Source organism: Stigmatopora nigra, chromosome 4 (assembly GCF_051989575.1).
Source record: "Stigmatopora nigra isolate UIUO_SnigA chromosome 4, RoL_Snig_1.1, whole genome shotgun sequence".
Classification (NCBI taxonomy): domain Eukaryota; kingdom Metazoa; phylum Chordata; class Actinopteri; order Syngnathiformes; family Syngnathidae; genus Stigmatopora; species Stigmatopora nigra.
The window spans coordinates 14,938,504-14,950,974 of record NC_135511.1 but is presented as its reverse complement, the minus strand read 5'-3'; the positions used below and the strand labels follow the sequence as shown (position 1 = coordinate 14,950,974).

At 37.0% G+C, this 12,471-nt stretch overlaps 1 protein-coding gene across 4 annotated transcripts in view; it reads left to right on the top strand.

Annotated features, from left to right (window-relative positions):
• Positions 1–12,471, top strand: part of LOC144195333 (autism susceptibility gene 2 protein homolog) — a 200,093-nt gene that overhangs the window by 171,825 nt on the left and 15,797 nt on the right. The window lies entirely within an intron of this gene.

The following is a 12,471-nucleotide window of genomic DNA, read 5'->3' as shown; positions in this document are numbered from 1 at the left end:
CAGTAAAATGAAATCCTATTTTCACCATTTTGATTGTGAATTCCAGAAAAGGGTGATGGGATTGCGGAAAGGGTCCAACAAGGTCATGTGTGGGGGGAGATTAAGGGCAATTCAGGCATATTGAAGTAGATGATAGAGCATGTTTATATTCGTAGGGCATCTCTCCACTGGCCAGGTCAGTGAAACATGTCATTCCCCACAGTGGCCATAGTTCACCCTTGCGACCTCTCTCTGCTCGTAAAGACTAAATCGAGGCTGGTTTTTGGACCAACTAATCCGTTTTTTTAGTCTTCAATCAAGTTTGAATAGAGTCGAGGTGATGTAAATCATGATTTAAAGGCTTAAACTACTGCATGCCATTTATGTTGGGAAAAACAAAACCAGTCAAATGGTTTTCTGTCCTCCATATGATTGTCTTACACCAGGGGTAGGGAACCTATGGCTCGGGAGCCACATGTGGCTCTTTTGATGGGTGCATTTGGCTCTTTGCTAACCTGTGAGCTAAACTATGGAAACCACTGGTGACAGAACTGAGATATTCCATCTAGAACTGCTTTAATCTTCTTTTTTTTTGCTATACACTCTTCTGGAATGGATCCTCTCATTTGATAGGGAACAACATAGGAATATTTTTTTTAAATCTTTTTTTCCACTTTAAAAGTGGTGAAATTACAAAAAAAATGGATAAGGCACCCGTATACATGTATGTATTTTGACTTTTAAATTTGTAGTATGGCTCAAAAGGAATAACATTGGAAAATATGAATTGTTTGTGGCTCTTTTCGTCAAAAAGGTACCGTGTATGAATGGCTAATCACGAGGTACTTCTGTATAAGCTACTTTTGCCGAGACTAACAATAGCAGTGTGGAAACGGATATCAGCCCACCAGGTCACACTTTTAAGTAAAATTAATGGTCACTTTATGGTGAAGCTTCAATGAAAATAAAGGCATTTAATTCAGTTCAATTAACAGTCTGACTTTACCATTGACAATATTATGTTGGAAATTTACCAATGCAGCAGGACAGCAAATTAGTTTAAGACAACAGACAAAACTAAACTGAAATTAAGATGCAAAAACATGATTGCATAATGATTGTGTTATTAATAATATTATGCATCTTATGTGGTCATCAATGTCAAGCAATTGAAAAATGAAGATAATTGTTCGACATTGGTACACATAGACCATTTAAATTATGAATTGAGCCATTACCGATTAAAAAGAAAAATTCAAAGATAGAAACCTAGTTGTCATTGCGTACAATAATCTGTAGACAATTTATCCAAATACAAGCTTGATTGTTGTTCTCATCCGGAAACATTATACAAACTTCGGAAGTCATTGTTTGAGATGTAATGCTTCCCTTGTGTACAATGTGTTGGCCCTATTCCAAATTGTCTGCACTGTGCACAGATTGTAGTAACATGCATGAATTATTAACCTGCCCCCTGCTAAGTGTTCAGGGTCATAATGGCTTGAGCTTCAACTTCAGTCAGGCCAATCTATTTCAGTAGCTGTCAGGTATTACATGTCAGGATACTTGACACCTGTCAGTTATTCCTATCAGTTCCCTTTATCCATTTCAACAAGGCTGTTTGGACTGTGATCAGTTATTGTGTCAGCGACGAGGGGGTGACAAAACGAGGGACGATTAGACCTCTTTGCATGACTGCGTGTTTATCGACTGAAAATGGATCCACATTTAGCTGTGGAGAAGAAGCAATTACACAATCTCGATTAGGCTGTGAAAATTGCCATTTTCCACAATGGACATTGTATTGCGTCCTCTGTTTGAGTATGTCTTCGCTGTAAAATATGTATAATACTGAGACATGTTATGGCCCTTGTATGTAATGGTGCATAATGTTCATTTAGTTTTTAAGGACATACAATGGATTCTTAGGAAGAGGCAATTATTTTATGTACGATATTTCTGTGTTTTGTAGATTGGTTTGTGTAGGTTGGGAATTTTGACTGCCTGAGACTTCTGTTTTTCGCACTACGCATTTGAGAATTGTTTTGTACTCTGCTCATTCTAACCTCATTTATGTTGAGCGGTAAAGAGCCAATGTTTTTTTTTATAGATGAGGCTGTAACACCCATTTGGGAAAGACAGATGGTAAGCAGTTGTGGCCAAACACAACCCATAGATAATGCTCAATCATTGACGAGGGGACAGATGTTTGCCAAGACGTTTTTTATGATATGAAAATGTTGTGAGGGTATTCTCATAGAGATTACCAAACAAATCGCCATGAATAAAAAGGGTGTATATTACATTTCATTGTATAATTAATTCATCAAAAATAATTCTACAGACAAGGGGGCAATGAAACTTGGTAAACCAGACCCCAAATTCCATAGTCATACCAGGCTGTCCAGAACATGTTTTCCAAGTATCTCCAGATCATGACCGGACATTTGGTCGCCGGTCTTTTGGTCGTTGGTCTTTTGGTCTTTTGGTCGTTGGTCTTTTGGTCGTTGGTCTTTTGGTCGTTGGTCTTTTGGTCGCCGGTCTTTTGGTCGCCGGTCTTTTGGTCGCCGGTCTTTTGGTCGCCGGTCTTTTGGTCGCCGGTCTTTTGGTCGCCGGTCTTTTGGTCGCCGGTCAAATATACTTAGATATTAAACAGTACTTGCATATTAAACAGTACTTTGATATTAAATAGTACTTAGATATTAAACAGTGCCTAGATATTAAACAGTACTTAGATATTAAACAGTACTTAGCTATTAAACAATACCTAGATATTAAACAGTACTTAGATATTAAACATTACTTAGATATTAAACAGTACCTAGATATTAAACAGTACATAGATATTAAATAGTACTTAGATGTTAAACAGTACTTAGATATTAAACATTACTTAGATATTAAACAGTACTTAGATATTAAACAGTACTTAGATATTAAACAATACTTAGATATTAAACAGTACTTAGATATTAAACAGTACTTAGATATTAAACTCTCTCTCTCTTAGAAATTAAACTCACTCATGAATATAATTTTCAGAGCTGGTTTCAACAGTAAACTCACCATTTGACCGGCGACCAAAAGGGACCAAAAGACCGGCGACCAAACGTCCGAGCATCCTCCAGATGGGTGGTTGTTGTCTAACTGTTTGTTTAGTATCCCCAAGCTCCATACCTTTCCAGTGGTAACATATCAACATTGATATTTATGTCAGTGGCCCATCAGAGCCACTCAGTCTGGAGGCAATACCGCAGGATTGGACTAAACTACATGCTTAGTGGGAGAGGACTGGGGTTGGGATTGTAGTTTAGGAAAAGGTTTACTGCATAGCCTAGCCAAAACCCTGAACTTAACTCATCTCGAGAGCCTGTATTTCACAGCTCAAATACGTAATTAATCATTCTTGTATTTGTTAAGTATGTTAGGTGGTAATTCATATAGACACATGGGGCCTCCGTTTTGGACATTTCAGGGAAAGGTTAAAAGAGAAAAACGAGAAGAAAAAAAAACATGCACCATGTGGTCTCCTGCAATAATCAAACAGTCATCTGTTTTACTGTTGTTTTTGGCTACCGGTAAATTCCCAGCTCTGCTTCTTGGTGTACAGGCCCCTTATGGCCTCTGACAAACTGATATACCCCATTCAACGGAGCGAGCGTTGGGTCCAACCTCCCTCGGTGATGGGTTTGTGCTGCTCGAGTGTGATTACAGGGCTGTTTACTTTGGGAAGCGGAGAGATATTGGAAATGTGAAGCAGAGGGTTATATCAAAAGTCTCTTTTTCTCCCTCTCACGCTCAATCTTGTTTTTTTTTTCGACTCTATTTTTTCTTATTTCATCATCTTTTCAGCAGGCTGAAAGGAATTGAGTCTTCAAAGGGAGAGTCAAACCATATTTTCTTTGGTTTTTTTATAAGCTGTGATTGTCAGCTGTACTTTTTGACATTGGATAAATATAAATATAATTTTCTTGATTACTATTAAAAAAATCGGTACTGTTAAGGTTATTGCTTTGTTTTTGAATATTAAAAAATATAGAAAATACCTAATTTTAATTAAAAACTACCATATTTTCACGACTATAAGGCACACTTAAAAGTCTTAAATTTTCTCCAAAATAGACTGTGCGCCTTATAATACAGTGCGCCTTATATATGGGAAAAACATGTCATTCATTGGGGGTGCGCCTTATATTCGTGAAAATACGGTAAATAAAACTCCCCAAAACTGGAATAATAGTAAAAATGTGTTTAATACATATTATAATAATACATAATTTCCAATTATTTTTGGGGTTGCCAATTCCAAAAGTAGATCATTTATATCTGTGCTCAAATGAATCATTAAAAAATTAAATGAAATTATTACTCCAACTGGACTTGATAAAATGGAAAAAAAATGTAATCAACATATTTAAAGAAAGGAATATACTTTTATAACTAATATTATGTCATGTTACACTTAGCCATTCCTCCTTAGCAGCTGTACTGCTTAATTTGATGGCAGGTTGGACTATTGCTGACCTAATCCCTGGTAGCAGGTGCCATTAGACCCTCAGAAGTAGCATGTTGTTTTTCAGAGACAATAGGCCATCTGGGTCTCAATACTTTACGGTGCTTAACGTCTAATTTAAAATGTGATACTCCCAATACGTACCTTCACAATAACCTGGCATCCGAACAGAGAATGAAGGCTTTGACAAGAGTTTACAAGGTTTGATGTCGTGTCGCATCTCTGTTGCGATACACATTCTTGAAGTGAGTCATAGACTCTTGGGTTTAATTTGGATCCTTCTGACAATTTCAGTGTTGTTTTGTGTTGCGCTGTCTGGAATATGTCAAGCATATTTGTTTTGTCTTATTTTTGCGTGGGTTTATTTTTGGTAAAACGCAAACTAGACACTTGTCAGCCACTCCGTGTGTTTGTTTTTTGTTTTTTTTTAGTTGAGGTGTTATGTTTCATCTTGTACGGAATTGTGTCTTGGATTTTATTTTGCGCAAACTGCCCTCTCTCATCATTTTCATACTTCACAGTTCATATATTTTGTCATACTAAAATACCGACCAAACAAATCAATCCCTCACTTACTTTAACACTTGAAATATGTCTGTGAAATATGGTGTCCTTGAAGTTGTTCAGACTGGTGTGACTTGGTTTTTGGAGTAGACAATTAGAATTCAAGTCATATCTCTCTATCTGTTTGTTTACCTGAGACAACCCACTTGTCCACCCTTCTCTGCCGTTTGAACGATTTACTCATCTGACTCTAACTCTTGTGTCTGACTGCAGTTTTTCTGTCGTTTGTTCTTTTAGCCATAAAAAATGATGCGTTCCTAAACTTTGTCACTCTCTCTAATGTTGAGTCCATCTGACTTAAAGAGAAGTGGATTACTGTCCGTCCTTATTCTCTACACGTGTCAAAGTGGCGGCCCGGGGGCCAAATCTGGCCCGCCTTATCATTTTGTGTGGACCGGGAAAGTAAATCATGAGGGCTGACTTTCAGTTTTAGGATGGAATTAAAATGAAGAGTATAAATGTATATTAAATTTCCTGATTGTCCCGCTTTTAAATCAATAATTGTCATTTTGTAATCATTTTTTTCTGTTTTTAGTTCAAAAATCATTTTGTAAAAATCTAAAAACACATTTAAAAAAAAAGCTAAAATAAACATTGTTTTATATCTATAAAAACTATATTCAGGGATTTTAATCCAGTTCTTTTAATCCATTCATAAAAAAAATCTAAATATTATATCTAAAATGTTCACGGCCTTGCTCGACTCAACCAACCCATGAAAATATTTTGGAATTATTTTACATTTAAAAATACCTGAGTCAATAACTTTAGGAATGTTACCTCCTGAACTAGTGTGTCAAAACTGGTCATGTGAGAGAACAAATTGGAATTTAATAGACATACTATAGTTGTGTTCAAAGAGATTTCTCCCAATTGCCACACCAGAAAGAAGCTAAAATGTATAAATCCCGTCATTGCGGCTTTTAAATGCACATTCAGCAAGTGCTGTAAAATAATGCTGTTGGCTAAAACATTTCTTGTCATTTAAAAAAGTTTCTCACTCCTCAAATGAACCTTGTCGTATTTATTTATAAAGTTGCATAGGTTAGTTTGTTTTAATGAAGCCATCTGTTCAGCCTTCTGTATTTGAATCCCTTTAGCATTTTGCGTTACAAGAAATTGTACACATGTATTAATTGACTTCTAAAGTTAATCTACTGCGAAGAAAGATCTATGTCACCTGATTTAAGATGCCTCTTTGTTCTGGGTATGTGTTTATTACATCGTTTTTTAAACCTACTGTCACCTTAAAAAAAAGAAATACTGTTTTTAACCCTGACATTCCACACTTTTAAAGGTTATCAATTGGCACTGTCAAACTGCAGTGATTAAACGTGAGTAGTCCAAGCCAAAGCCTATGATCGTCAACACTTACATTGTGTTTGGTCTTACCTATCTCTTCCTCTTGGCAGTAAATGGCCATGGCTGCTTATGTCTAAACAATGAAAAAGATATATTGAATGGTTAGTAGCTGTCAGCTTCCAATTGTTACTTGGCTTTCAGACTAGGAAGTGAAAATGGAGACGTAGGAGGAGGAATTGCAAAAAACATGCAGGTTCTTTCAGCCTACTGTCATGCCACTTAGGATTTGTTGATGGATTTTCACCCAACCATTTCCCTTCCATTGATAAGTAATCAGTACAAGGCACTGAAAGATAATATTATATCCACTTAGATGTATGTGGGCTCTATACAGGTTCTTACATGTCTCAAATCTGAAAAAGCAGCACATCTGTTTACACAGCAAAGTACTTCACTTTTCTATCTAGCCAGGACATGTATGTTTCTTTCTACCCTTTCCCTGTCATCGCTACCCTTTTCCATTGCATTCTTCATGGATTGTGAGCCAGCTGGTGGGCTAATAGTGGGTGTTTTCCTGTAGAGAACCAAAGGAGATCCAGCTAAGGCGTTATGAAAGCTTAAGTAAAGCTGACACGCTGCTGAAGAACTACAACCCACACGAAGCTCCTTAATAGCCTGTGGAGAGATTCTGAAAAGCTCTTAAAGGAATGGAAGACACAAGGATTGTTGCTACTGTCCTCCCACGGCTTTCCTACAATTTAGGAAAGCAGTACTTAAGCCCTTCATTAGAGGCGGCAGGCGCTATCTCCAGTCACCTTCATAATTGCAAGCGCCATGTCCGTTGCTGTAATCAATTGAGACAGCTGTCGCGGCAGCGTTCGGGTCCGTTGGGCAGGCGTGCCATGCTAATTAATGGAATGATAAGCTAGCGCTCACTCCATTGGACAAATAACTTTGCAAAACTCTGCTCCCTTTCAAACTAAATAAATCCCTAAGGTTCAGTGGGCCTAACCATTGGTTTTCTGTCCATAGTGGCCTTTGGTTAAGAGAGGTTAGCAAAGGTCAGTGACTGTCTATAGGGTCAAATTCCAAGCTGGCAGGGTGGGCTGTGTTGGAGAATGATTAGAGGTAGCTTTCTGTTGGAAGTTTGAGGATATCCCCCTGCTATTATTTAGGTGATCTCAGTGGCGGTGACCTTAAACGACCTGTCTATAGGAAGCGAGACTGATGGCAATGTCCATGGGAACATATGAGCTTTGCTAGAAACTGCCCTTCAGGGGTGACAAGGGACGACACAGCGATTAAGGGATGAGTGAGCAAGGGAAGGGAGTGTGAATGTTTATAGCTTGCCTGTAACACTTCATAGAAAGGGTTAATGAAGGTTTAACTTTGCTTTTAAAGCCAGTGGACTGGGGATGAGGTAAAAAGGTTTGGACATGTTAACATCTGCATTACTCTTTTGGTCTTTCTTTCGTTCTTGGGTTGCTAAATGTGGGCTTTGACGTTCTTCTTTTGACCAAATATGCACCGTGAGAGGTGGTTGGCATATGGGTTGTGCACCATATGGCAGGAGAATAGGGGGATCTGGTATATATGAGGCTGGAAAGTAGGGTGCCAGCTCCAAAATGAACATTTGATTCTCAATGTATTGCTTTGAAACCTGCTAGGACAACATTCATTCCTTTCTTCAGTTGCTGTGAAGGGAAATTATTGAATCATGGCAGCTGTCCCTGTCTTGGCCAGATTTTTACATGTGTGATTAATATGTGAAAAACAAATCAAATTCAAAAGGCTTTTATTGTCATCATACACAGCTGTGTATAACGAAATTGGTGGTGCTACTCCAAGCTTTTCAAAGTGTGTTTTCCCAGTAAAAGGAACAACATAAATAGTCGTATAAAAGTATAAAAAGTCAAATATTGGGTAGGTGAATTCTAAAATATTGCACATAATTCTAAAATATTGAACATAATTTGAACATTTTGCACAGATTCTAAAATATTGCACATATTCTAAAATATTGCACAGATTCTAAAATATTGCACATATTCTAAAAATATTGTAGAGTATAAAATATTTCACAGATTATACAATATCGCACAAATTCTAAAATATTGCACAGATTCTAAGATATTGCACATATTCTAAAATATTGCACAAATTCTAAAATATTGTACAGATTATAAAATATTTCACAGATTATACAATATTGCACATATTCTAAAATATTGCACAGATTCTAAAATATTGCACAGATTCTAAAATATTGCACATATTCTAAAATATTGCACATATTCTAAAATATTGCACAGATTCTAAAATATTGCACATATTTGTAAGATATTGCACATTGTTATTGCACACCTTGAAGTTTTGCACAGAATGGATTGGTCTTTAGAAATATTAGCTAGTATTGGAGAAACGGCAGCCCATTACACATTTTTCTGAAAATATTAATATTAGCAGCATGGCCAATCAACTTTCCTCAATTCTTCTTTTCTACTAATGCTCAATAATTTGGTTGAAATCATTCATGTCTTTCAAAAGACTGAATACCTCAAAGCAGAACTATTTATCTGCAAATTTTCCTTTCTTCTGACAGCAGTTAAGCTTTGTGCAGATTGCTTGTCGAAAAGGGGGCATAAAACCAAATCATTGAGAGCTCATCCATCAAGTAGCAGCAAAATATTCTGCCAATTCCAGTAGAGGCAGCAGGTTCAAGGCAGCATGAATTCCCGCTACCAATTCACCAAAGTTTTTAAAGCAGTTCTCCCTGCTTTATTTAAATATCTTTTCTACTCACACTCTCATTTCATCACCCATGAATAGAGTCAACCACAATGTTTGCCTACTAAATTAGAACACCCGGTGGCTCTAAGCCTTTCCTAACACTTGGTCTTCTCACCCGCACTTTTAAAAAGGAATGATTTCCATATGGCCATATCTAACCGGGAGAAAAAAAACAAAAGTGCAAGCAGGTTATGTTTCCACAGCTTTTGTATAAAATGGCTTCGTGTCAACAGTGAGCAAGTCATTTATTAAATACACATACGCTATTCACATGCTCAGTTTTATCATTATTTTTTAGGGTTCGTGGGGTCTACGTTGTTGGTAGCCAGATTTGTGTTGGAATTCAAATTAGAAATTGCTTAAAAAGGAATGATTCTTGAAATAAAGCATTGCTGGCTTTCAAGGGTAAACTGAAGTATTGGCCTTCAGGGCTTCTAACTTTTGTTTTTGAACAACAAACCTTTAGATCAGGGGTGGGCAAACTTTTCGGCCCGGGGGGAGGCCACATTGACTTTAAAAATTTGACAGATGGGCCGGGTCAGCACAAGATACGATACAAATAAAAAAGTGCATCCGTTAACAGTACATATGAAATATAAACCGAAAAAGGACTAAAGTATTAACATACTCATCACTCATTATTATAAGTAAAAAGTATAAAGTACAAAGTCAAGTAAAAAGGAATGTATTAACAAATATTAAAATGTCATTTAAAAAAAGATAGAGGGGCTGTAAAACACAAAAAACAAATAAGAGTGGACACAGCTACTGGCCTTTCTTGATTGTTCCTTTTTGAAAGTAAGTTTTGGCTAAAAAGACAACACTGGACTTGGTTCTACAAGTTTTATCTGTACCACACATAGAACCATGTCAGAAGTGAAGGGTATGAAAGGAAGGAACAGATGTTAGCGACACTGGGTTCACATTTCCCGCTGGACACATTACTCATTTTCTGGAGAAGCCCACAAGCCTATTGACCGTCTGGATGGTCTCCCTAATCGTCTTACCCTTGCAACTCCCTAAGCCATACCCCTGTAGAAATAGGCACGTGCACAAAGGGCAAAGGCCCAATTCCCCTGGCAAAAGGTATAAAAAGATCAATATGAGGATGAGATGTCATCTGGTGAGCAGGCTTGAAACATCCCCCTATGGGACTGTTCTTTGCCCCTTAGAGCACTAACCTAGCTCTCAGAAGGGGTTTAGGTGACTGTGAGAGGCGGGGCAATATCCAAACATTTTTACCCTCTCTGACCATCTGCTTAGTTTTGCAGAACAAGGCTTCAAATAAACTACCGTATTTTCACGACTATAAGGTGCACTTAAAAGTCTTAGATTTTCTCCAAAATAGACAAGTGCGCCTTATAATCCAGTGCGCCTTATTTATGGAAAAAACTGAAAACCAAAAACGAAAAACCACCACTGTCGGATATTAAAAAAACACAAACGCCTGAACTGAAACAATACTGTTAAATATCCAGATGCCATCTTAGTTTACAAAATTTTCCATCATATAGCTCCTCCCCCACTGCAAAACTTTATACAAAACATCAACAATGGCTGGCTCTAGAGGTGACTGTGTTGTGAGTGCATCATACTTGGAAGTCAATAGCAATTACCGTATTTTCACGACTATAAGGCGCACCTAAAAGTCTTAAATTTTCTCCAAAATAGACAGTGCGCCTTATATATGGAAAAAAATGTCATTCATTGGGGGTGCGCCTTATAATGCGGTGCGCCTTATAGTCGTGAAAATATGTTAAATGGCACTAAATTTGGCAATTGCTGAAATCCTATGAGGTGTCATATCCAAAAAATGCAAGTTATTGTGTTCCAAGATTCTCTCGAGGTAACTTTTGTTTAAGAACTAGTCCAGTTGACCATGTATTATAATATGCACTTGAGATTTACAGTAATAATGTATTTTTCCAGTAAAATTTAAGTGTTCATTATGATTTTTGTACAAGAACAGCACAGTGTTGTGTTTGGTTCTTTTTCCAAAACATTTAAATGAACCCCATTTCTTATGTCTTTTCACATTTAATCATATTTGTATGTGTTTGGCTTTCCCGACTGGCATATTTTGTAACCCAATTTTTGTGTGCTTGTCTGTTTTTTTTCACTTGGAGAGTGTTTTTAATGAGAATATGTTGGTCAGAGTTGATATCTTCTTGCCTTTATTAGACACCATTAGAATCATCATTAGAATATTTCACTGCTGACTGTGTGGCTTCTTCAACATTAGGATCAGATGTGCCTTTTCTTATTTTTTGGCAAGACTTGCTTTCAATTGCTTCCATTGTATCTGGCAACACACATTACCATGGCAACATCCCACAATGAAGACTTTTTTTTCCCCTATTAATATTTTTTTTCTATGAGATGCAAGATTTTATTCATTATTATAAACCCAGTCCAAACCATCTCTTTTGAGACGATTGCATGTATAGGAAATTACCTTTAAGAACATAGCAAAAAGATATATACATAAATAGCTTTTTGTTTGGTTTTCCCAAGGTTGCCATAGATAATTAGACTGTTAAATTGCAGCAATTAAACAAAGACAATGTGCAGGAGAGAAATAAGGAGTGCTGATTGTAAAGGCTCAGTGCCGCTGACTAATTTTTAGAATGTTCTCAGAGTGCCTTAAAAACCAGTTTGCTAAATCCTGGGAAATTTACAGTAGTAGTAAGCTATGGATAGCAGGCTAGAATACAGCTTGATAACACAATTGAAACATATTTTTTGATGCCAATGTGTACTCAGCAAAGCATGAATAGGAGCTGACATCTAACATTAATTAGCTCTGATTTATTCATACTGACTAGATCACAAGAAGAAATTCCATCTGATTATAGTCAAGCATGAAAATGACCTGATTAAACACTTAACAGAACCTAAAAGGAAAGAAGCATGAAGAAACTGGGGAAGAAGGCATTAGGGCCATCAGCAAAGATGAAATAGAAACCAACCAGACAGACTTTTGAACCGTTGTAGGGTTTTTTTGGGGTTCTCAGTCGACATTATCAAAATGTACTGAGACCACCGGAAATTGTTGTTTTAGTTCTCAAATGAGAACCTGATTTGTTGCTTGGTACTCGTTGGTTGTTGTTTTTTTTTTGGTGCTCGTTATTTTCAGCTCTGGGCAAAGTGGGTGCTCGGACTTTTGGTCACCGGTCTTTTGGTCGCCGGTCAAATGGTGACAGAGAGTTTACTGTTGAAGCCAGCTCTCAAAATTATAATCATTAGAGAGAGTTTAATATCTAAGTACTGTTTAATATCCAAGTACTGTTTAATATCTAAGTACCTTTTAATATCTAAGTACC